Consider the following 26,581-nt stretch of genomic DNA (forward strand, 5'->3'; position numbering starts at 1 on the left):
ATTGTCACTGGGAGAAGGGAGAAAGATGGGGGGAGAAGTGTTCTGAAGGTGTGGTATGTTTTTTTTTTCTTCTTTTAGGTTTCTTTATATTCCTTCAAGTTTGGTGCCTGTTCTGCGTTTCTCCTAATTCTTATCTCACAGAAGGTAAACAGTAATGAGTATTTTGGACCAAACCACTACATGCTGTTGGAAAATATACCAAGTTTAAAATGTTTTATTTTATAACTTTAGTCAGGTTTGTTCGCCTTTACCCTGAGGGAAGGGAAATGAAGTTTCCTTTCAGGGCATTTTTCTACCAGGTCAGGCCTGATGAACTTAACATCTCAACAGACTGGGAGTAGCACAGAAAATACACAAAAGATAATGACCATCAATGAGCATTAACGAACCATCAACTCCAAACATCACCCCTGGCATGGTCAAAGACACCTGGTCTTCGGAAGTAGACATGAGAATGCTGACCTAATTAGCATCAGAGATGACAAAATTCATATCCAATAGGAAACCAAATACTAAGAACTGTGTAACGTGGGACCAATGAACATTGAACCAATGAATTTCTGTGGGTTTTGACTGTATAAGTATGTGAAAAATCTAGGAAAATTCATGTGTCATGGAATGATTCTCTTTGCACACCTGGGCTAGGTGTGGATGAAATGATTTCTGTTGCACATCCTGGCCAGAACAACATCCTGGACAGAATAAAGTAATGCCTTGATTCTCTAACGCTAAAAATATTGTTGGAAGTTTTTGGTTTTCCCATAGTTTCAGTGACAATGCCGAGGGTTGAAGAGACTGGCAGCATCACATCAGCACATTCCACAGCTTTCCGGCAGGACTCGACCAACAAGGGGGAGAAAACAATTTGACACACTCAGGGGAACAGCAGATGAACATGCCCGTGTTACCAACGGGAAATAGCAGCACTGCTGTAGAAGCAGTGGCTAAAAATGAGAAACACACCTCTGTCGTTGGGAACAACAACAGTGCAAATGGGATGGAATAATGCAATTTGCTTTTTGTGTCTAAGAACTGCCTCTGAGAATTAGGAAAATGCTTCACAATTCAAGACTGCCATTAATCAAAATGACTGAGGTATGATAAAAATCAAATGAAAAGCCAACTTCATTCAATTATAACAAACAGAGTCAATTAAAACACCCCCAGCTGAACCAAAATAACTTCTGAACAGTTATTAAACATGGACTGATTTTTCCCTTGGCATGCAAAGGATGCCTCTCTTTGAGGAAAGAAATGCTTGAAGGTCTAGAAGGACTTAGGAAATATATGAAAATATATGATGAAAATAACTTGAACATTAATAAGCCTGAGAGATGCTCCCCAGAAAACCTTTACAATATTTCACCCTAACTCTCTTATTGTTTGTTAAAAGACAAACCAGTAATCAGATCCTTTCTGTGAGACACTTTGAACAGCAATATTCCTTTCCAAAGGGTTGGGGCAATATTTGAATGAGCTAAATTGTAACTACCCTATCTGCCAAAAGATGCAAGGATGATAATGTTAGTTTTAGTGTACACAACCCTCTGGAACAGTGTTACATGTTCAGAAGTAGAACAGTGTAGAGGGACAGGAAAACAAAAGACAGCTTTTCAAAGACATGAAAGAGGAGACATCACCTGGCACTGAAAAAAACCCAAATGTTTTTGTAGAACCATCTAGCACAGTGTGATATACGTTCCACAGCAATTGAAAACAACTGAACCACCACACACAAACTGCCCTCCCTTCTCTTGAAGGGGGATACATGGTGCCCCTACCTCACCTATTTTTCCCCAGACAACTGTGTGCACATACACAGATTTGATTCCCAGAATTACTCAAACAGCAGAAAAACCTGTTTTTCCCAGGACCAATTTCTTCAACATTCAACCTCAGATCTCAGCTCTTGCAAATAGGTCACTTTAGACATTTGATCACCAGCTCCAGTTGAACAAGTGGACAGGAACCTTCTGTATTTAGATGTTTCCAGTTTAGCTCAGCATTATGTTCTTCTCTTTGTCTCAGAGCACAGAGGAGGATTTTGGTACACTGAAGTTGGTACACTACTCTCCTTCAGAAGGGCATGGGGCTCCCTTGGGTGCTGCCTAAGATCTGTCCCTGTCTGTAGGATATGTTGCATGGGCATAAATGTGTATTTGGGAACAATCTCGATGCACTTCCAATTCCATAGGGACAAAGAAATGCAAAGATATCATTCTGAAGAATGAAGATCCTTTTAACTTCAAATCCAACACTGGCCAAAAGCAGATGCAAATGAAGAACAAGACCTGGAGACCAGAAATGGCACTTCCCACAAGGAATCTCTCAGCTATAGACATCAGAACAGGGACTGTGACCTGTGGTTGCTTTGTATTTACCAGTTCTGAGTTTATTCAGGAGCCCTTTGTCCATCCTTTTGGCCTTCTGACACAATGCTTGACTTACTGCTTTGTCAAGAGGAACCAGTCAAGAGGTTCAAGGAGCTAATCTCTGAAAATGAGCAGTTCTCCTAGACCCCTCCTGTGTCCAGGACCATAACCCTTGGGATTCCTCCCAGAAGATCCCTGAAGAGCCCACATTCTGCTCTCCTGAAGCCCAGGGCTCCAGTCCTGCTTTTTGCATTGCTCCCTTCTCCCTGCATCCTGAGCTCAAAGGGTGCATGGTCACTGCAGCCAAGGCTGCCCCGAGCACCTCACATCCACCACCAGTTCTTCCTCACTGGCCAGTGGAGGTCCAGCTCCCCAGGCACCTGTGTCAGCAAGCTTGCACCAGTACACTCCAGAAACTCCCTGACTGTGTGTGCTCAGCTGTGCTGTCCTGCCAACAGACACTTGACGCTCTTCAAGCACCCCATGAGGACCGGAGCCCAGCAATGGCCCATTTGTCCCAAAAAGGCCATGTCTATTTCCTCCCATTCCTCACATGTTTTCTACCCACCTTTCTATCTTGGTGTCGCGGGTTTGGTTTGTAACCGGGCGGAAACACCAATTTAGTGTAGTGGTTTGGTCCAAAATACTCATTACTGTTTATCTGCTGTGAGATAAGAATTAGGAGAAATGCAAAGCAGGCAGCAAACTTGAAAGAATATAAAGAAGTTTATTAACAGACCTAAAAGAGGAAAAAAAAAGTTATACCACCTTCAGAACTCTCCTCCTCCCCCCACCTTCCTCCCTTCTCCCACTGACAATGTGAAAAAACAACCCTTAAGATGTTCAGTCTGTTTACCACTTCCATAATAACCTTGTTTAGTCCATTTAGAAAGAGAAGTCTCTTCTTGCTCATGCTATGAAAACATTATCACAACGAGACAGCCGCCCACTTCCAAATATTGTTCAGTCCATTTAGGAAGAGGAATCTCTCTGCTTGCATGTGAGTCCTTTCCCCCCAACTTGCAGCTTTTCCCGCAACTGATTTCGAGGGTCCACTCTTGAAGGTTTTTGGGGTACAATTTTAAGGTTGAGCCGTTCAGAAACAAAAACAGAGGCCCTTCTCCTTCCCTGGGAGCACAGGGTCTTCATCATCTTCATCGTTAGGACTATCTCTGGGAGCATCTCTAGGTACTGAGGTTTTCTTCTTTCCCGTTTGGAGCAAAAGTCCTCATCAGGTTCATCTCTCCCTGTCCAAACTTCTCATGAAATTACAGCTGCGTCAGCATCTGCCTATCTCAGCGCAGGTGCTTTTGCTTATGAGTTGAACACTCCACCCCCCATATCTTCATGAAATTACAACAGGATACTCTGATATATCATAGCTTCACAACAGAATTTCAGCTTTAAGCATCTCCTCTCTCTCTCTTCCCTCAGGTTTTCAGCTCTTCATAGCAATAAAAAGGGTTAATCTCACCTCGGCCTTGCAGCTTTGCAGCTGGAATGTTGAATTTTCCTTATCGCAGTGGAGAGGAGGGAGAGCCGAGCCGCTCCGGCTGCCCACGGCAAGGCAGTGGGGGGGGTTCCATGGCTGGAACAGGTCCATTGACCCAGGATGGCCGTGGCCCAGCCCAGCCTGGCCCAAGCAGGGCCTGGCCAGGCCCGCTGGCCCCCACACAAGGCCTGCAGCCACCTGTCCCAGCGCCGGAAACGAGAGAGAGCTTGGAGGGGGAGTTTGCCTATTCTTAAATGTGGATCACAGAGGTGTTCACAACTTTAAGTGGCTTAGAGAATTGTCCATATTCAAACTGGCCAGCTGATAGGTTCTATCAGTTCCCAGAGGAAACTGTAAGCACCCCTTAGCAAGGACATCCCTTCCGGGACTTTGCTTGCTAACCTATGACACTTGGCAATGGCTTATGTCCCATATCCATTTTTGGTTTCGTTTTTGTTTTGTGTCCACAATGGTCACTGCCTCCCCCCGCTCCAGAAATATTGCGATGGGCGAGGGGCAGCCTGGGATCCCGTGAGCGTTGGGGGCCAGGGGCTGCTGCTTCCTTCCAGTGGGGGTGCTCAACTCAGGTCCCATGCATCATGGGCATCTGACTGGAGATACTGTTGTCCCGTGGTTTTTACCTGATTTCTTCTTTTCTTTTCCTTTGGCACTGTGACTAGGGCTTGCTGGCGTGCTTCTCTGCTCCTCTGTCACTTGGGAGCCCAGAGCTGGTGCGTTCTGTGCCAGGAGCAGGGAGCCGGGAGCACACCAGGCTGCTCCCTCTGCATGTTGGCCTGACCCTGTGACCAGCCATCGCCAGTGACCTGTCCAAAGGAGCAATCCCCTGCCCAGCCCCACCTCTTTTCTGCCACTGCTTCAGGGATTTTTGCTACACTTTAACTTGACACCTCATGTCCTCCCAGACCCTTGTGGCTCCTGCCATGGCTTCGGAGTTTCCGCTACACTTTGTTTACCACCCTGTGTGCTCTCACTTCTGCTGTTCCACCCGCTGCTCCTAGGTCTCTGCTACAGCCCATTTCTCCATCCGGAGGGGGACCAGGATTGGCTGTGCTGGGGGTTTGTGAAGAAAGCCCCGGCTCTCTCTCTCTCTCTCTCTCTCTCTCCTGCTGCCTGAGCCGCCATTTCCCACCTGAAAGGGACGGCCGAGCTCGCGCCACAGCGCCCCCTGCAGGCGCGGGGGAATCACCGCACCCGCCCTGCCCGGCCGGGAGCCACCAGCGCCCCTGCCGGCCGTGAGCGGAACTGCACCGAGGGGAAAGGGCCGGCGGCCGGGAGCGGCTGGCACCGGGTGTCTGCTTCTGTTTGTTGTTGCTGCTGTTGCTGTCGTTTGTTTGCCTTGTTATATATACTAGCACAGAACTGTTATTCCTTTTCCTATATCTTTGCCTGAAAGCCCCTTAATTTCAAAGTTATAATAATTTGGAGGGAAGGGGGTCATATTCTCCACTCCAAGGGAGGTTCCCACCTTCCTTGGCAGACACCTGTCTTTCAGACTAAGACAACCACCACCCCTTGTGTGAGGCAGCACAGACAGCAGCTGAAAAAGCCACAAACTCACAAAGAGTACATTTATTTCCATGACCTTGCTAACCTGGGGGGTTCCCAGAGATACAGTCAGGGAGAGGCACAGAGAGACACCGGCATCTAAACTGGGTCCATGCTAGAGGATCTCTGGATGCAGTTCACCCTAGACTATCATGAGTAATTCCCAGCTGCAAGGCCACCTGGGCAATTTATGATCCTCCCGCGTCTTCTGCTTTTAATCTATTACTCCCACCATTCCCAGAGCCAGCCTGCTATGGCCCAAGACTCCCGTCACACTGTCACTAGTGCCCACAAGGAAGAGAAGTGGGGGTAATAGACTGCATTGTAAGAAATGCTGTGAAATAACACCAAAAGTGCTGATTATTTTCCTGCTTTCTATCCACCTTAAGTCCCTCAGACTTTGCAGAGCTGTCATGTCATCCCCAAGTTCTCATTTACAACTCAACCTTTCGGATATTTTTTTAGATTCTTCCTTGAAAGACATGTGGTGTTTCTTCATGTGGTACTTTGGGTCTTAAACCACTGAAGGAATCATGTGACTGCCTGTATAATCCAAAATTCTGTGTATTGGAACAGAGACAGTTTTTGCTATGAAATAGATCACAGTGTACGGCAGTTGGGATCCCACAATGATGTAAACAGCATAGGGACCTGCACAAAAACCCAAAGAAGGAAAAAAGGTGAGGTATTTGGGGAAAGAAAAGGGATGGATGACTGTAATGATTAAGGACAGAAATAGAACCTTCTTTCTATAGTTCCTTTTATCCTGGAAAGATAAAAGAGCTCGTGGGGGTTCTAAACAATGGAAGAAAGGAAGAACTTGGAACTTCTGTGTTCAATCAAGCTATTTGAAATCATGGAACTATTCAATGAACTTTTTTTTCCTCTCCAGTTTTGGAAGTAAATGTACCTCTGGATCCCCTCATGGGCATGCACCCATGGAAAATCAGGACTAATATCTGGATTTTCATCTCCTGTTTTACAACACTTTTGAAAACCTGAGGAAAGAATGAGTTATTGGAATAAGTCTTAGCACTGTGATAACAGCTAAGCTTGTGTTTGGACCAGGGACGACGCTCACAGTTGAACCAAGTAAGTACCATTTCTTTATTTCTAAAACTTCATTTAAAATTAAGGTGGGGGCAGACAAAGGAATGTAAAGGTTTGGGTTCACTGTAAGAATTTTCAGCTGCAATAATCCCTTGAGTGCACTCACTCTCCAGCCAGGCTTTCAAACCAAATGCTCGGCTTGCATCTGCTGGGGAAGGTTTCCCAGGAACCACTGGGCTGACTCTGCACAGCACCTTTATTCCATGATCCCCAAACACCAGCAGGGCACTACTTGGCATGTGATAACTTATTCCCAGTTTGGGCAGCCCGCTGGCCCAAATTTACTGTGAAGTGTCCAATTGTCCAGTGGACTTCCACTGACTCACTCGGGGTAGGAATGCAGAGCTCCCAGGGGTGAGGAGTTTTGAGACAGATCTGTAACTGCCTCTGGTTTGAGAACTTTTGACACTGGCACTACACTCAACAGTGTCCCCAGGTAAGTAATTCCACTGCCATGGGGACAGAGGAGGAAGGAGATTAAATAGCCTTGGGCTTAAATTCTCACAAGAATTTAAACCTCTTGCCTCATATCCAAAGAGCTCCTGGAATGAAAGACCCTTGGCTCCCCAGTTGTGTGGGCTCTGAAAAGACCAAAGTGGGGAGCAGGGATCATAGGAAGCCTTAGCTATTCCTATCTTTATTTGGAATTCCATGATGTACAAAAAAGGCGGATGTCACCCCAAGCTTTTCTATGGCAATGTGAATGTTGGAGTGGCAGAGAAGTTTGTAAATTTGATCTGTGTTATCCTAAAGATCCAGGTGCATCCCTTAGGAATTGTTGCTGTGCTTTCAGAGGTCTGCATGTCTTGAAAGTGCTGCAAGAATGTCCCATGCTATTTTACATCCCTAAAACCACCTGCTCTCCTTCCAGAAGGGCATGGGACTCCCTTGGGTGCTGCCTAAGATCTGTCCATGTCTGTAGGATATGTTGCATGGGAATAAACATGGATTTGGGAACAATCTCGGTGCGCTTCCAATTCCATAGGGACAAAGAAATGCAAAGATATCGTTCTGAAGAAAGATCCCTTCCTTCCATGCTGTTCAATGATTTTCTTCTTCTAGCTAAAGACAGGATATTTTCAGAGCTGCACAGAGACTATGGGATGCTGTTTGAATTTGAATCTTGTCAAAGATATCGAGCCTTAAGTATCAAAGTCCCTCTTGAGACTGCTGAAATACTTAGTAAATTGAAGCCAAAATTTCTAGATTATAAGCAATCTCTCCCTTTTTGTTTTGAATTCCTTTGGGAGATACTAGTATGCATTTTAAGATCTTTAGAGCACATATGCTTTATTATTGGAATCTTTTGAGGATTCTCCCAAGTCAAAATGATATAAAATGAAAACCATTAGTGTCACTGTGGGATACTCCAGGCATATCGTCCTGAGGGGTCAGTTAAGGACAGAGAAGGTTTTTCTTTTGGTTCAGGTTGGATTATTCCAGATTAAATATTCATTAAGAATGCTAAGCCCCATTTCTTTGTGGAATATAGGTTTCTTCCTGAGACTTTATAAGACTGAAGTGAAGGAGAAGTACAACTTTTTCTTTATAAAATGCCAGAACATAAACCACAAATCCCTTCCACAACCAAGCAGTGGTAGGAATTCATGGCTTTGTTACCTGACATGGCATTGTCAGGTAACGTAAACTCGTGGGACTCAGGTGAGGCCTCTGGGCTCAGACAAAACAAATCTTCTGCTCTGTGAACTACAATTGCACTGTGTGCATTATTTCTTGCTGAAGATCTTGCCCAGGGAGTTCTTGCAGAGAAGCAGCTTGTTTGTATTGTGGCTGTTTGGAAAGCCTGGAGAGGAGACCACATGAAAAGCCTCTCAAGGTCTTCTCAGAGAACACAGAATGCACAGGGCTGACAGGCTCTGGCAAACCACAGTACAACACCTGGGAAGGAAAAGTTTGATTTCTGTTGGGTTCTGTCTGGTTGCTGTAGGTGTGGACAAGTGTGTAGTTCTGCCTGTTGGATCAGAGGAGCCAACCCAGGAGGTTCTGGCAGAGCATGGTTTGGCTTTCACCTCAGTTCCTCAGAGGTGGCATAGGGCTGATGGGGAAAGGGTGGAAAATCAGAGCCCCTTGATCAAACATCGATCAGTACCTTGTGATGAAAAAAATGTTAGAGCTGAGCAATCTCTTGACCCACCTGCAAGAAAGGCACCAGGCAAGAAGAAAGCCTAATGGCCTTCCCTTAAAAATATGTCCCCCACACCCCTTTAAGTCTTTCATTTGACCTTTTGGAAGCAGCAGCTTCCAAAAATAAAGACAGCAAAAAGACAGTAAATGAGAATGCTACCAATCAAAGCTGGAATATATGTGAATTTTCAGTAACTCAGCACTCAGGCCAGCCTGCAGTAAAATCAATCCTGTCCAAACCATGCTTTTTTTACAGATATTCCAAACAGTTCTGTCCCTCAAGTTATTGTGATGAATTCAAAGAAGCTGGAAGAAGGTGGCAGCACTGGGAAAGCAGCTTGTTTGGCAAGGAATTTCCTTACAAAGGACATCAGCTTGGAGATGCCCTCTAAGGAGGTCGTATATGAACAGAGCACGTCCATTTTGACATCAGAGGGGCTGTACAATGCAATTAAAGTGGTCAATGTGACAAAAGACACAGAGCTGACCTGCACAGCCAAATTCAACAACAGCAACATAACAACACTTTCAGGTACGGTTTGGTGGCACAGCTGTCACTTATTTCTGGAGACAGCGGCCTGTGGGGCTTGGTGTTCTCCTGCTTGTCAGCATTGCCCAGGGCAGCCAGCAGAAATGAGAAAGACATTGGGCTCTTCAGCAGGGAGAGATGAATGATGTTTCAGAGCATGTAAAAAAAAGGTTTCAACTGTTTAGTTACATGGAAATAACTTTTCTTGGGGAGAACAGAGAAGACACAATCTATGTTTAACATGTGGATTTCCTTATGACGGAATATTTTACCCTGTAGCAGCAAACCTCATGCAGCACAAGCTGAAACAGCCTTTCTAAAACCTACAAAGAGTTAAAGGTGGGGTGTTTGGGGGCTTTTATTAAATCACTTTTTATATATTTTTGAAATTGTGTTTGTACTCCTGAAGGCCATTCAAATAGTAAAACCAAAGCAATGCAGGAATCCTTTTGTTCCCTGCAAGTGAATGGAGAAACTTTCCCCTCAAATTAATGTTGGAATTAATGCTGATCATCTGAGCCCCAGTCTGTACTTTGCTCAAACTCCAATGGGAAATGTCACATGAACACTTTTTAATCCTCTATAAAATGTGGATATGGTTAAAAATGCCTTTTCTTTATCATGTTACAGAAGAGGAGGCTGAAGGGGCTCCGGAAGTACCAGAGGCTGAAGAACCAGGGGCCAGTAACAGGGTTTGTAACAGCACAGCCCCCTCAGCACAAGGTGAGTTACCCAAACAGGTTGTGAAGTTACGTTGCTGTTTGGGGGATAAAGGCATGGAAATGTATTTTCTCCAGGGCAGAGGAGTCAGAACACAACATATTCACCAGACACAAGCTGCTGTTCCAAGGTTGCTCCTGCACTAACACACAAGCCCCAGGAAGCCAAAAGCAACACAGACAGACCCTGGGCTCCCCTGCTGTTGCCGTGTTCTCTATCGTCTCTTCCTTTCCTGCTCTTCCTTTCCCCAAAACCACCACCTGGGATTTTTTCCTCTTTCTACCACGAGCACAACATGCAAACGTAGACCATGATCTCTCCCCTCTTTTCTGGTCTCTGAGCAGATCCTGAAGGGCACAGAGTGAACATGCTGTCCATGGCTGTGTTGGGCCTGAGAGTCCTGCTGGCAAAGAGCATCGCCTTCAATACCCTCCTGAGTATCAAGCTGTTTCTTTTCTGAGGTAAGGGAGCACACAGCTGTCCAGCTGTGGTTCATAGGCCCAATTTCATTAAATGGAGTTTAAATCCCCCTCTGCTCTTCCAGACATGGGGAATGAAGGCAAGAGGAGCCCGAGGAAGAGCAGGAAAGAACGTGAACCAGCAGCACAAGGGGTTGAATGAGTAGTGGCAGAGCTGCTGACAGTGACCACCCAGGACACAAGGCAGCACCTTCCCCTGCAGACACTGAATACTGTTCACTCCTGCCTGGCCAGATGATTCACACTGAAGAGCTTTAAGTGCTTTTGCTGTTTCCTCTTCCCTGAGAACGGAGGAGAGTGGATTTATCCTCATGCTCCTGCTAAGTAGATCTCCCCACTCTTCTGGCATTTGCATACAAGTGTCCTGCCTGCTTCAACAGCTCTGAAAACTCCAGGGCTCACCCAAGATAAATGGCCTTTTAAAAGCACCTTTCCCAGGCATGTTGTGTTACTGCCTGGAGACCTGGAGTATTACTGCTGAGGGAATTCACAGCCAGCAGTTGCCATTTCTAGCACTGCATTTCAGACAGCTTTAATAACAGTTAAGTATATATTGCAGATGAGAAGAGCTGTGTAGGATCTGAACTAATTCAATTCAATCAGATAATGTTCATTTCTGTATTAAGTCTGTATGCCTTCTTCCAAATGTATCTCATGTGCATTTTAGGTTCCTGTAGTAGTGATGAAAATAAAGTTTTATGAGGCCAAAATGCTGTGGGGTTTCTGTGCTTTTTCTTCCAAAGCTGGCCCGGAGATTGCTGGAATCCAACTGTCCTAATGCCAGGTGGGATTGGAAACACAGCTTTGATAAGGTAGATTTCCTGTTGGCTGAATTTGTCTTTTCCAGACTTTGTGCAGGGAAGTGTCTCTCTGGCACATTCAAGAGCTTCAGTGAGGAGAGACCTTGCTGAAGGCCTGAGGGAGGAAAATGCTCATGTGAGCAGAGAAGAAACCCTGCAGTTGTTTTGCACTCAGGGGTAGGGAGGAGGAAGGGGCCACCAGGAAATAATGTCGGGCGGTTTGATGGAGTGATAGTTTCCACAGCAACTTGGTTCTTACCTAATGGAGCCCAGCACACACCTTCCCCAGCTCACCCCCCTCTCACAAGCAACAGGCAGGACGCTGTGGTCACCATTTCTGACTCAGTTACACCAGGCAAGAGCAACCCTCCCCTGCTTTTGACAAAACCAGTTCACCACATCCTGAAGGGGAATTAAGGCTTTTCTCCCCCTGGCTCAGCTCCTGCTGCCTTCAAGAGAGCCTCTGCAGAGGACAGAGCAAGGTGTGCTGCATTGGGCTTGCTCAGGTCAGAGCCTCAGGCCCTGCAGACACCCAGAGAAGACCCTCTGCCCTTGCAGAAGCTACGTGAAATTTGCATGGCAAATCCAAAACCAGTAGAATGCTCAATAAGTGCATTCCACCACCCTAATGTCAATCAGGGGGAGCTGTGCACCAGCATTTTTATCCTGATTTTCCCGTGACACATTTTCTTGCCACACCCTTTCCCAGTCTCTCAGGCAGATTCCTATTTTGAGAACAGTCCCTTAGACAAAATTCAGTGGAATCAGATGGACAGGAGGGAAAGGCCCATGATTAAGTGCTGTTATAATCCCTTAGTCATAAAGTGTTGATCAAGTCTGGGGCTGGGATTGGATCCATCTGCACCTCCCCTGAGAAGGTGTTTAGAAAGCCGGGGTGTCTTTTCTGCACCTCATGACTCAATGGGTCCTTTTACAGCTCTACCCCTTTCCTGCCCCCAGTCTCAGCATCAATCCTTCTAAATTAATTCCAGTTTGATGTTCCTGTGTCTGTTTCATCCATGCAGTAAAGCTGCAGAGTCAGCGTTGCTGTTGGGCTGTGCCACGCTTTGGCAAATTGGTATTAAACCTGCTTTTGCTGACACCTCTGACAGTGACTGTTCAATGGACCTAAAGCCCTCACTTCATGACAGGCTTCCTGACTGCCCCCACCAAGCAGTGCCTTGTCACTTTGCATTTGCAGAACATGCAGCCCAGGAGAACAGGAGAATAGAATTGTTTCCAGAAGGAACCCCACAACTGGGAGCTTTGCTGCGGGCCAATAGTGAGATTGACTTAGCGGGGTTAATTCCACTGAAGGGGACAGAATCTGCAGCTCTCCCAGCTGAGATCAGCTGAGGAAAGTTTTGTAGAGAACCTGTGCTCCACAGTAATTGTCCTCCCTCTCTTAAAAGCACCTTTGCATTTGGAATTATCCTGAAATCTGAAGAAAACCTATTATTCTCTAAGGGATGCTACAGCAGTGGAATAAGGGAGGATGACTAGAAGCAGAAGGCTTTGGTACAATTCATTTTAACAGTGCTATCTCTATTCTCCTACAGATTAATTTGTGTCCATATCTGATTGTGCTCAGACAGCCTTTGAAAATCTCCAGGCGTTGAGCCACTGTCCCTGGAGATATTCAAAAGCCACCTGGACATGCTCCTTGGCAAACAGCTCCAGACAGTCCTGCTAGAGCAGGGGACACCCAATCACCAGCACAGGTCCCTTCCAACCTCAATCCTTTGTATTTCTGTGATACCTTTCTCATAGGGTTGGAAATGACAAGAAGTTGAAAATTTGTGTATAACTTTAGTCAGGGGTTTTGTTTGCCTTTGCCCAGGGGAAAAGAATTGAAGTTTCTTTTCAAAGGACTGTTTCACCAAGAGAGCACAGATGAGATTAACATCACAACACACTGGGAGCAGCACAGGAGATAAACAAAAGATAACCACCATTAACAAACATCACCTCCAAGCATCACCCCTGGCATGGTCAGACGCACCTGGTCTGGGAGAAGTTCAATAAGAGAACAAAGAGAACGTAATTAACATCGAAGGTGAAGGCATCAATAACCAATAGGAAAGGAAATACTAAGAACTGTGGAACTTGGGACTAATGAACATCGAACCAATGAATTTCTCTGGGTTTGGACTGTATAAGTACCTGAAAAATCAGTGAAAACCTTGTGTGATGGAAGGATTTTCTCTGCACACCCGGGCTATGTGTGGATGAAATGATTTCTGTTGCACATCCTGGCCAGAACAACATCCTGGCCAGAATAAAGTAATGCCTTCATTCTCTAACACTGAAAATTGCTGTTGGAGAGTTTTTGTTTTTCCCACAGTTTCCGTGACAAGACCACCCACAATGTGAACTGCAATAAAACTTCCAAAGTAATTTTAGGAACATTTTCACCTCCTGCACATCATATTTATTTTTCCTCCCCCTTGGTTGGTCTCACACATAGAGTGTGGTATGGAACATCTGTCCCGCTGAGCAAGTCAAAATGGAGAGAGCTCTCTCCTGTGGCAGAGAACATTAAAAGCATCCTGAAAGAATAAATCTCTTTCTAAGAGGTTACATGAGAAAGCATTGGGAAGAACTCAATGAGAATGTGCAATATTTAATAGCTTTTTGAACCAGCAGGTGTCGTTGGAAACTCTTGCTAAGTGATACAGAGGCTTTAGAAAGTCCAGGGCCAGGAAGCTGAAAGAGCTGAAAAACTGAAGTGAGATTCAGAGAAGCTTCATTTGAAGGTTCAAACTACAGCAGGGTTACAGCTGAAGTGATTTGTAACAGGAGGAATGGAGTAGAATACGGGAAGCACTTGCAGCACTGCTTTCAAAATCCTTAGGATTTCTAAAGGAGTTTTAAACTGCAAGTTATTCGGGAAACTTGGTCAAACAAATGCTGTAGGATAATTTCACTCCTGCCTTGCTTTTTCTTATTCATTTTCATGCCCACAGTTAATTATTTGAACTTGTACATTTGTTGCCATCACAGAAGGATGGAACCCCAGTCTTAGTAAGTCCTCATTCCTGACTTATGATCAGCATGGGGTTTCTGTCAGATTTTGCCTTAGATTCACAGGTGAGAATCTGTGGTTCTGCTGAATTCTGTGACAAGCATTTCTCTTTTTCAAGTATCAGGAAATACTGGAGGAGTGGGGAATGCTGGTAATGCAAAGTCGTAGGGAGAAAATGACAGGAGGAAACCCAAGGCTCACCTGAGTGAGCACCACAATGTGTAGGTTAATTCAGCTACAGGCTTGGTTTGATCCGGGTCTTATTCAGGATGCAGTGAGTGATTTGTGCCCTGACTGGATGCAGGGAGGACAACTGCATGGGGCTGCAATCAGGCCATCTTCATTATTGCATTTCTGAAAACCTCCCATAAGCAAGTCACCCACTTAAATGTGTGTGGAACCACAGAGGATATGCAAGGAATAGCTGAAAGGGACAAATCCATCTCAGAAACTCATTAGGAGGGTGCTTAATTACCTGACTGCAAGGCAAGAGCTCTTTCTCTCTCTCTCCCTTATATTTCAGTCAGCAGATATGGTCTGAACTGAAGTATTGGAGAACCTGATCTGTCCCTGCAAAACCACTCAGGACTGGGGAGTGCAGTGCTCCTGCGAATGTCTGTCCTTCCAAAGCACAGCTTTGAAAATAGATTTCAGCTCTATGATTTCTGCAGGGAGGGCCTGAGTTGAGTCCTGGCTGTGTCAAAGCCTCCCACGATCAGGGCACTTCATCTTTTGTGATCTGTAGAAGGTATTGGAACATAACCTGCAAGGAGACAGAGTAGAGACAACCCAGCTTCATTTTGTGGGGATCTCTAACGGGCACTGTGCACATGCAGTTTTATTTTGATGACAAACAGACTCTCTGGCCATGGGGTTCCACCTGCCTGGGCACACTGCTAGATCGTCCTTGGGAGAACACCTTCTGCTCACACTTGACAGGAGTCACCTCCAGAGGCTGAGAGTTTCTGTCCTCTTCCCAATGCCCCTGTCAATGCCCACAGCCCCGCACAATATCATCATGAGGAGCACATTTGGGAACATACACAGGGTTAGGCACCACAGCCACATGAACAGGTGCTCCAGAAAGCAGCCAGTCCACAATGAACCTTCTTCCCCATCCTTCCAAAGCCAAGCTCAGGGCTTGTCTGCGGAGCTGTGCAACCCCATCACATGTGCCTGTACCTGTGTCTGCAGCCTTACAGAAGAACAGCACACCCTAAGTTCTGACAGAAGAACACACACCACAGATAGGGTAAAGTACGTAAATACAGAAAAAACTCCAAGCTGAATAGCTCTCCTCACTCCTCTGTGTTCCTCTGCTTTACCCACAACAAATTACTTTTGTATCACTTGCCTATTTCTCTGCTCCTTTTGTGCTTTGAAACTTGCAGCCTGAAGGGGACACAGTTGTCCTTTGTCTTTTTTGTAGAAGAACAAACAGTGCCTGGGACTGGGAGCTCTGACCTCAGAGTTGGTTTGTCCTGAAAAGCCACCTCCAGGCAGCTCTTCCCAGCTCATATATATAACCACAGAAAAGCACTAGATGATTTATTCTTCAAGGAAACCAAACACTGAAGCATATCCAGAAGTGGAATCAGCCGGAATCCAGGAGAAATTCCACCCCCTGCAGGGGCCGGGGTTTAGAAGAATGGAGTTTCCTACACCACTGAGCACTCATCTGCACCACCTCCATGGGACAGGGCTGCACGGATCCAGCACAGGACAAGCACCCAGGGATTATGTGAGCAAGAGCCGCTGATCAGGCTCAGATCTGACCTGCTGTCCTCTGCAGCAGGACCTGCCATGCACTAGGCAAGGGCACAGCCGTGTGCTTAGCTAAAGTGTAAAAGAATAAATTCCCTTGGTGATCCTATGCTCAGTGTCCTTGTGTCCCTGCCCAGGTGACAAACAACTGACAGAGATGGCAAAGTCAGTTTTCTCCCTGGTCCATATTAGATGCAGAGACGTGAATGTCTCTGAGAGTCTTTCACTGGATCACAGAAGGGGTGAATGTGGAAGAGACCTCACGTACACAGAGAGGGCTCAAAAGAAAGATGGGGACCATGCAGGGAGAGAGAAATCCAGGAGGCACCAACAGCTTCAAGTTCTGCTCCTCCTGCCCCACCTCTCGCCCTCAGTGTTGTCATAGGCAGAGGGAGGGACTAGGAGGGACTGGGCCTGAGTGCAGTGACAGAGGCCCAGGCAGGGCAGTTGTGGGCAGAGCTGTTCTGCAGGCAGAGAGAAGGTGCAGAGAGGCGAGGCAGAGCGGGCCTGGCCATGTGGAGGGCCCTGTGCGTGGCCTTATTGCCCATTGTAGGTGAGTGAAGGGAAGGGCTGATGCCCCCAGCAGCTGAGCGTGGCCCTGAGCTCCGCACGGCTCTGGGGAGCTGTGCTGAGCGCCTGCAGCCGGACCTGTTCCCCGGCTCGAGCTCCCAGCCCTGCCTGTGGAGCACGGCGAGAGCAGCCCTGCTCCTCCTCTGGCTGTGAGCTCGGCACCTCCAGCCAAGCTGCCTCCTCTGCAGCCTGGGGACACGCAGGGCACCTCCCTGCTGCACTCACATCTTGGGGCCCAGCGCTTTGCCCTGGCACTGGGCACTCTGCTCCTGGGGCACTGCGGCCCCTCTGGCAAGGAGCAGCTTGAGGATGGCAGCACAGGGCCCAAGCCCATTGCCCGGCACAGGCCTTTGTCTTTCCTGTGCTCAGCTGGAGCACTTCCAGGGACAGGAGAGTGGCTTCCTCACCATTCTCCATTGGCAAACACAAAGGGATTTGTCCCCCCACGCTGCAAATCCTTCCTGCTTCTTTGGGGAAAATCAGAAAAAGCTTCCTGTCGGACAGGGAAAAGGAGGGAGGGAAATGTGGTGGCTCCTTCCTTGTGAGCCTTGATAGCTGCTACCCGCTCTGCCCATCTGTGTCAGCTGGCTTCAAAGAGGACGATTTTGTCCTCCCACTGGTCCAGTGCCATTCCAAAGCCCCACCAGCATTGCCCTGACCTTTGCTGACTCTTGGACTGACTGTGCCTTGTTCTTGCTCTCTACAGCAGTCTCACTCGCTGGTGCAGCCACCTTGGAGCAGCACCCCAGGGAACTGACCCTGCAAGAGGGAAAGGCAGCCACCATCCAGTGCAGCATGAAAGGAGATTCTATGAGGAACTACTTGATGTCATGGTACCGTCATGGCCCAAGTGGAACTCAGGAATGGATTTACACAGAGGGTGGTACCTATGGAGAAGGTTTCCAAGATCGCTTTAAGATAAGAGATGAGAGATTCAAGAACAAATTCCCACTGCAGATCCTGGCAGCAAAGCAAGGGGATTCCGCAACGTATTATTGTAGAGCAAGTGCCACCCTGGAGCAGCTCTGCAGCAGAGGGGACCAAAAACCAACAGATGGGGAAGACAGATCTCTCAGCATTTCTTTCTAGCAGCTGCTCCCCGGGGATCCTGTCAGGCAATGGCAGGTGCAGGAAACATCCCCATGCCTTGGTGGCACTAAAAGGCAGTGCAGGGAGGGTGGTAGAAGGGCTGGTAGCATTTGTGGTGCAGGAGGATCTCTTCTGGGAACTGCAGAGGCTGTTTGGGCAAGGGCAGCTTTAGTGCACATTGCCTGGGCTCCTGTCCAGCACAGCCTCATTCTCCCTCTGTGCCTTGGCTGCAGAGCCATGGGATGATGGAGATGTGTTGCTGTAGCTTCCAGAGTGCTGTGGTGGATGGAGGCAGGCTGTTTAGGGAAGCCACATCAGCAGGGATGACATTGCTCTGGGTGGCTGCTACAGAGCTCCTGATCAGGAAGAAGGAGTTGAGAAGGGGTGGTGAGGTGACTTTGGTTGCCCTCCAGGTGCTCAGCAAGCTGCTGTCTCAGAGCTCCTCCTCCACTGGACAGGGGGAAAATATGGAATTAAGGCTTGTGGGTTGAGATAAGGACAGAGAGATGTCCCAGCAGTGCCACCATGGGCAAACATGTGGCCTTGGGGACGGGAATTTAAGTCATTGCCAATCAAATAAGAGTAGGATAATGAGTAATCAGAACAAATAATTAAACATCTCCTCTACCTGATCCCTGCACAGGAATGGGGAATGTGGCTTGCAATCAGTTCAGAACATGTGTTCTGGGCCTTGTCTTCTTCTCATTCTCTCCCCCTGCTTCAGTGTGGAGTCCAAACCATAGAAAACATTTCTCCAAGAACTCCAATGCAGGTTCTTGCCTCTGGTTGCAGTTCCTCAAAAACTCCTCCAGCCCAGTGGGTCCTTTCCATGGGGTGCAGCCCTTCAGGAACAGACTGTGGCACTGTGGCTCCTCTGTGGGATAGAGGTTCTGCCAGAAAACCTCCTCATGGATGGGCTACTGACTCCATGGGACCACAGCTCCTGTCAGGAGCCTGCTCCAGTGTCAGCTCTCCATGGAGTCACAGATTATTTCAGGCCATATCCCCTTGCTCCTGTGTGGTGTCCTGCACTGTCTGCAGAGCCAGTATCTGCTTCACCACTAATCCCCACCAGCTGAGAGGGACAAACCATGGTTTTCACCTTGGGCAGCTGGGGAATATCTGCTCTGGTCTCTGCAGCACCTCCAGCCCCTCCTTCCTAAATCCTCCTCCCTGCTGATTGCAATACTGATGCTTAGAAAAATGAGCCCTGCCTGAGACTACGAGTTTTTACCTCAGCGTTCATTGTTCTGAAGGCCCAAACTATGCCAGCTCTTCCCAGCTCAGAATACCCTGGAGCAAAGACAAAACACTGGCAGGGTGGCTCCGCTCAGCTCCTCTGCAGTTCCTGTGGAGCCTCAGCGGCAGCCGGACACAAGGTCAGCCCAAGAGGGGAGAGGGACATGAAAGGACAGGGGCAGAAGCTGGAAAGGGACAGGAGAAAGGCGGGGAGTAATTTTCTTCATAGTAGCTAGAATGGGACTGTGTTTTGAATCTGTACTGGAAAGAGTGTTGGTAATTCAGGGATGTTTGAGTTATTGCTGAGCAGTGCTTACATGGAGTCAAGGCCTCTTCTGCTCCTCATTCCACCCACCAGTGGGTAGCTGAGGTGGCTGGGAGGGAACACAGCTGGTTCCGCTTACCCCAACTAACTAAAGGGGTTATTCGAGGCCATAGGACATCATGCTCAGCATATAAAGATGGGGAAGATGAAGGAAGGGGGGGATATTAAGTGATGGCATTTGTATTTCCATTAAGAGTGATGGAGCTCTGTGGGGGCCCGGCTGCCGCTGCCCAGCCCTGCTGTTTTCTGCCTCTGCTTCAGGTTTTTTGCTACACTTTAACGCGACACCTCACATCCACTCAGATCCCCTGCTACTCCTGCCACAGCTTCAGAGTTTTTACTACACTTTGTTTGCCACCCTGGATGTGCTCGCCTCAGCTGTTCCAGCCTGCTGCTCTGAGGCTTCTGCTACAGCCCATTTGGCCACCCGGAATGGCACTGAGACCGGCTGAGTTTTGCAAAGGGAGCCACCTCCCCGCTCCCCCATCGCCTGAGCCGCCATTGCCACGTGCAGTGAGGCGGCGAGCTCGCGCCACAGCGCCCCCTGCAGGCGCGGGGGAATCACTGCACCCGCCCTGCCCGGCCGGGAGCCACCAGCGCCCCTGCCGGCCGTGAGCGGAACTGCACCGAGGGGAAAGGGCCGGCGGCCGGGAGCGGCTGGCACCGGGTGTCTGCTTCTGTTTGTTGTTGCTGCCGTTGTGGTTTGTTTCTCTTTTTATACATCTATATACTAGCACAGAACTGTTATTCCTTTTCCTATATCTTTGCCTGAAAGATCTGTAATTTCAAAGTTATAATAATTGGGGGGGGGGGGGGGGGGGTGTTGGGGTTTTAGTTTAGTCCTAGTTTTTTTTCTGTTAAAGGAATTTTCTCCCATATACATGTTGCTAGGGGACAAATAGCTGTACTTAAGAAAGACAAAAAAGGGAGTGGGGCAGGCCTGGCTACTCCTTTTGTCTACACCTGGGTGTGGGGGCAGTTCGCTCTGAGTGTCCGGAGAGAGAAGCTGCAGAGAAAGGAGCTGCTGCTTCTTTCTTTTTGGCCATTCTTCTCTTCCTGCTGGAAACAACGCCGGGACCCCAAAAGCCGCTTTCCCTGCCCTGCTGGAGGCCGAGCTGAGGCTGCCCTGCCCCGCTGCTGCTGCTTCGAGCTTTTGCTACGCTGTAGCCCTGCTCACCCTGCCTGCCTGGGCATCCGTGGGGTTCTCCCATCTGGATACATCTCGCCTGCCACCCGGGATTTGCGTTCGTCCCTGCCGCTCCAGCCTGCCGCTCTATCCTGCCGTTCCAGCCCGCTGTTCCCGCCTGCCGCTCCAGCCTGCTGTTCCTGAGAGTCCGGGATCAGCTGCCCAGCGGTTTGTGAAGCTCCTTTGTTCCATCCCTTCCCGGGATCCCAGGGCACCGGTGCCGCGTGCTCCCCGAGCTCGCTCCGGAGCGCCCCCTGCAGCCGCGGGGGAACCATCGCACCTGCCCTGCTCACCGGGAGCCGCCAGCGCCCCTGCCGGCTGCGAGCGGAACTGCACCCGAGGGGAAAGGGCCTGACAGCCGAGAAGGCTGGCACTGGGTTTGTGTGTGCTGTTACTGCCATAGTTGTTGTTGTTTTGTTTGACTGGTTATATACATATACATACATACATATATATATATATATAGTAAAGAACTGTTATTCCTATTTCCCACACCTTTGCCTAAAGGCCCTTGATTTCAAAATATAATAACTTGGAGGGAAAAGGGGTTATATCTGCCACTTCAAGGGGGCTTCTGCCTTCCTTAGCAGATACCTGTCTTTCAAAACCGAGACAGATCTTGGCGCCCAATGTGGGGCCTGAGGGCATTAAGAGAGAGAGGTGAAGAAAAAGGAATAACAGTTCTTGGATAACTTTATTTTGTGTGCCAGATACAGGAACCTTGTTAGGCAGCACTATGTGGTCTAGTTTACCCTGGTTCGGGTGGCATGTGGCCGTAGCTATATTCTTCCCCCTTGCAGCTCCTTACTTGAATATGGGTCCTCTGACTAAGGCTACCATTGCTGTTATCCAGCTTGCGTTATGGGTCGAGAAGGTGAGGAATTCATGGGTTTTTAGCTTCCTCCGGAATGTGGGCACATGGATAAACGGCTATCACACACTGAGCACATGTTTTTGGGGCTATGTTAACAATGGTACCTTCTGTGAGGAAATGACACCAGGGGAAGTTTTCCCCCAACCCCTCAACCAGTTCTTCGGGCCCACCCCATCAATTTTCGAAGGGTTTAAATTCCCTCTGAATACTAACCATCTGCTGCTGATAGGCCTACTCTATTTAGCACTCAAGGATAAGTTGAGATTGGCTTGGATATCTACCCGGACACCAGCCCCAGAGACTAGAGATCCTGCCCCAGAACCTGACATGGCCCCAGACACAAGAGATCCTACCCCAGAGCCCTATCCTGCCCCAGAGCCTGACGCAGCCCTGGACACTAGAGACCCCTCCCCACAGACTGATACCGCCCAACAGTCCACCTCAGAAATGGACTACCCAAACTGGGTGGGGGTACTGGCAAAAGGGATGCAAGAGATGTGCCAAGAGATGGGCCAGGTGCACCAGGGGATATGCCAGGAGATGGGCCAGGTGCGCCAGGAGATGTGCCAGGAGATGGGCCAGGTGCGCAAGGAGATGTGCCAGGAGATGGGCCAGGTGCGCCAGGAGATATGCCAATTGCTAAGGGAATACACCTCCTCAGCTAGTGAAAAGCCCTCTCCCTGCCCCAAAGAGGGTGAGTCTGATGGTGCAGCAGTAGAACCCACGGATGTTACAACCGTCCAGGCTTCAGCTGAACCACAAGGACAACCACAGCCAGCAGCAGTCGCCCCTGTACAAAGGAGGAAGTGTAAGACCAAATCAGTACGACCAGTTAATGATGATGGGCAACCAGGGCCCTCACAACCAGCAGGAGAGCCAGAGCCAGAAATCATCACTGAGTCCCTGTCGTACAACAGTCTCCGCGCTATGCGAAACGACATTGTGAGAAGGGGGCGTGAGCCTTATACCACCTGGCTGCTTCGGGTTTGGGACCTTATGGGCACAAGTGTGCAACTGGATAGTGGTGAGGCAAGGTATCTGGGATCATTGACCCAGGACCCAGGTGTGGACCAGATATTTGTGAGGGAGCCAGGGCCCCTTTCTCTCTGGGAGCGGCTCTTAACGAGTGTGAGAGAAAGGTTCATTCACAAAGAAAGAATGCAGGAGTATCATCATAGAATGCAGTGGAAGACACTCGAGCAAGGGATCCAACAGCTAAGAGAGGTGGCAATATTAGAGGTACTCTTTGGGAGGGATGGACAGCATGATAATGACCCCAATAAGGTCAGGTGCACAGGACAGATGATGTGGAACCTGGCAAAGCTAGGGCCATCGCAATACACCACCTTCATTGCAACGATTGATGCTGACAATACCCGAGAAACCGTGGGCTCTGTTGCCAGCAAGCTCAGGCATTATGACAGCATGATCAATGGCCCGCTGAAAACTCATGTCTCTGCTGTGGTCCAGGACCTCAAAGAGGAGATGAAGGAGATGAGGAAGGAAATGAGGGAGGAGATGAGGGAGGAGATGAGGAGGGTCAGTGTGGCACCAGTGCGAGTCACAGGCCCCCAAGTCAGAGCCCATCGTCCCCCTGCTAGAGAGAGAGGGTATACCCCACGAGCTGAGCTGTGGTTTTTCCTGTGTGAGCATGGGGAAGACATGAGAAGGTGGGATGGGAAACCCACCTCTGTCCTGGCAGCGCGGGTGCGTGAACTCAAGGAGGGAGGCACTAACCGAGGGGGTTCCGCTAAGGTGAAGGTAGCCTCAGCCTCCCGTGACCGAGCTGCCAGGTATTACAGAAGGGAGGATGATATGTCGGATCCCCTTGAAGGTACCTTGAGCATGTACACCCAGGGAAAGAATGATAACCAGGGCTAGAGGGGCCCTGCCTCTAGCCAGGAAGAGGCATGGGAGAACCGAGTTTTCTGGACGGTGTGGATCCGATGGCCTGGCACATCAGAGCCACAAAAATATGATGCATTGGTTGATACTGGGGCACAGTGTACTTTAATGCCATCGGGACATGTGGGGGCAGAACCTGTATCCATCGCTGGGGTGACCGGGGGATCACAGCAGTTGACCCTTTTGGAAGCTGAGGTGAGCCTGACTGGGAAGGAGTGACAAAAGCATCCGATTGTGACCGGCCCAGAGGCCCCGTGTATTCTGGGCATAGACTTCCTCCGGAATGGCTATTACAAAGACCCAAAAGGACTCAGGTGGGCATTTGGTATTGCTGCTGTGGAGGCAGAGGGCATTAGGCAATTGAACACCCTGTCTGGACTATCTGAGAATCCTTCTGCAGTTGGGCTCCTGAAAGTGGAAGAGCAACGAGTGCCAATTGCCACCTCGACAGTGCACCGCCGGCAGTATCGGACAAATCGAGATGCTGTGATCCCCATCCACAAGATGATCCGCGAGCTGGAGAGTCAAGGGGTGGTCAGCAAGACCCACTCACCCTTCAACAGCCCCATCTGGCCTGTGAGCAAGTCTGATGGGGAATGGAGATTGACTGTGGACTACCGTGCCCTGAATGAAGTGACTCCACCGCTGAGCGCTGCCGTGCCGGACATGTTGGAGCTCCAGTACGAGCTGGGTCCAAAGCAGCGAAGTGGTACGCCACTATTGACATTGCCAATGCATTCTTCTCTATTCCTCTGGCAGCAGAGTGCAGGCCTCAGTTTGCCTTCACATGGAGGGGCGTGCAGTACACCTGGAACCGACTGCCCCAGGGGTGGAAGCACAGTCCCACCATCTGTCATGGACTGATCCAGACTGCACTAGAAAAGGGTGAGGCTCCAGAACATCTGCAGTACATCGATGACATCATTGTGTGGGGGAACACCGCGACCGAAGTGTTTGAGAAAGGAGAGAGAATAATTCAAATTCTCCTGCGAGCTGGTTTTGCCATCAAGAAGAGCAAGGTCAAGGGACCTGCCCGAGAGATCCAGTTCCTGGGAGTAAAGTGGCAAGATGGACGGCATCAGATTCCCACTGAGGTCATCAATAAGATCACAGCAATGTCTCCACCAACCAACAAGAAGGAAACACAAGCTTTCCTAGGCGCTATAGGTTTCTGGAGGATGCACATTCCCGAGTACAGCCAGATCGTGAGTCCTCTCTACCTGGTTACCCGCAAGAAGAATGATTTCCACTGGGGCCCTGAACAGCAGCAAGCCTTCGCCCAGATCAAACAGGAAATTGCTCACGCTGTAGCCCTTGGCCCAGTCAGGACAGGACCAGAGGTGAAGAACGTGCTCTACTCTGCAGCCGGGAACAATGGTCTGTCCTGGAGCCTCTGGCAGAAGGTGCCTGGTGAGACTCGGGGCCGACCACTGGGATTCTGGAGCCAAAGCTACAGAGGGTCCGAAGCCAACTACACTCCCTCAGAGAAGGAAATCTTGGCAGCTTATGAAGGAGTCCAGGCTGCCTCAGAAGTAATCGGCACAGAAGCACAACTCCTCCTGGCACCCCGACTACTGGTGCTGGGGTGGATGTTCAAAGGAAAGGTTCCCTCCACGCATCACGCCACCGACGCTACTTGGAGCAAATGGATTGCTCTCATCACACAGCGTGCCCGAATTGGAAACCCAAGTCGCCCTGGGATCTTGGAAATAATTACGAACTGTCTGGAAGGTGAGACTTTTGGGTTATCTTCTGAAGAAGAAGAGGAGCAGGTGACACGTGCTGAAGAAGCCCCACCATATAATGAGCTACCAGAGAGTGAAAGACAATACACCCTCTTCACTGATGGTTCCTGCCGAATTGTAGGTGCTAGCCGGAAATGGAAAGCCGCTGTATGGAGCCCCACACGACAAGTTGCACAGGCTACTGAAGGAGAAGGTGGATCGAGCCAATTTGCTGAGCTCAAAGCTGTTCAATTAGCTCTGGACATAGCTGAAAGAGAGAAGTGGCCAAAACTCTACCTCTACACTGATTCATGGATGGTAGCCAATGCTCTGTGGGGTTGGCTGGAAAGGTGGAATAAGGCAAACTGGCAGCGCAGAGGAAAACCAATCTGGGCTGCTGAAGAGTGGAAAGACATTGCCACTCGGGTAGAGAAGCTATCCGTGAAGGTCCGTCATGTAGATGCTCACATCCCCAAGAGCCGGGCTAATGAAGAACATCGTAACAACAAACAGGTAGATCAGGCTGCGAAAATAGAGGTATCCCAGATAGACTTGGATTGGCAACATAAAGGAGAGCTGTTCCTAGCTCGATGGGCCCATGATGCCTCAGGCCATCAGGGCAGAGATGCCACCTATAAGTGGGCACGAGACCAAGGGGTGGATCTAACCATGGACAGTATCTCCCAGGTGATCCATGACTGTGAGACATGCGCTGCGATCAAGCAGGCCAAGTGGGTGAAGCCTCTGTGGTATGGTGGGCAATGGTCCAAATACAAGTATGGGGAGGCCTGGCAGATTGATTACATCACACTGCCTCAAACCCACCAAGGCAAGCGCTATGTGCTCACAATGGTAGAAGGCACCACAGGATGGCTGGAGACCTATCCTGTGCCTCATGCTACTGCCCGGAACACCATCCTGGGCCTGGAAAAGCAAGTCCTTTGGAGGCATGGCACCCCTGAGAGAATTGAGTCTGACAATGGGACTCATTTCAAGAACAGCCTTATAAACACCTGGGCTAGAGAACATGGCATAGAGTGGGTGTACCACATCCCTTACCATGCACCAGCAGCTGGGAAGGTTGAGCGGTGTAATGGACTGCTTAAAACCACCTTGAAGGCACTGGGTGGGGGGACTTTCAAAAACTGGGAGATGCATCTAGCAAGAGCCACCTGGTTAGTTAACACCCGAGGCTCCACTAGCCGAGCAGGCCCTGCCCAATCCGAACCCCTACAAACAACAGACGAGGATAAGGTTCCAGTGGTGCACATGAGAGGTATGCTTGGAAAAACTGTTTGGGGAAAGTCTGCCTTGAGCAAAGACAAACCCATCCGTGGGGTTGTTTTTGCCCAGGGACCAGGTTGCACCTGGTGGGTGATGCAAAGGGATGGAGAGACCCGATGCTTACCTCAAGGGGACCTTGTTTTAGGGTGAACTACCCATGTCTCTGTACCTGTATCACTATCAGCATGTATATTTGTATATAATTTGGGTAATGCATAGATTTATATGGTTAAGAAAAAAAAAAGTTAAGTTTCATGTAACATGTTAGTATGGGAAAAAATTCAGGGTGGATAATGTTGGGGTTTTAGTTTAGTCCTAGTTTTTTTTCTGTTAAAGGAATTTTCTCCCATATGCATGTTGCTAGGGGACAAATAGCTGTACTT

The 26,581-nt window shown here is 48.9% G+C and overlaps 1 gene segment (V, D, J or C); it reads left to right on the forward strand.

Moving 5' to 3' along the window:
* The first annotated feature begins 6,452 nt into the window (after nucleotides 1-6,452).
* LOC309582173 (T cell receptor delta constant-like) lies at nucleotides 6,453-10,943 on the forward strand. The segment is given in 5 exons: nucleotides 6,453-6,522; nucleotides 8,942-9,217; nucleotides 9,845-9,937; nucleotides 10,279-10,395; nucleotides 10,479-10,943.
* Nucleotides 10,944-26,581: the final 15,638 nt, after the last annotated feature.

The sequence above is a fragment of the Coloeus monedula genome (genome assembly GCF_965178545.1).
Source record: "Coloeus monedula genome assembly, chromosome: 26".
Taxonomy (NCBI): domain Eukaryota; kingdom Metazoa; phylum Chordata; class Aves; order Passeriformes; family Corvidae; genus Coloeus; species Coloeus monedula.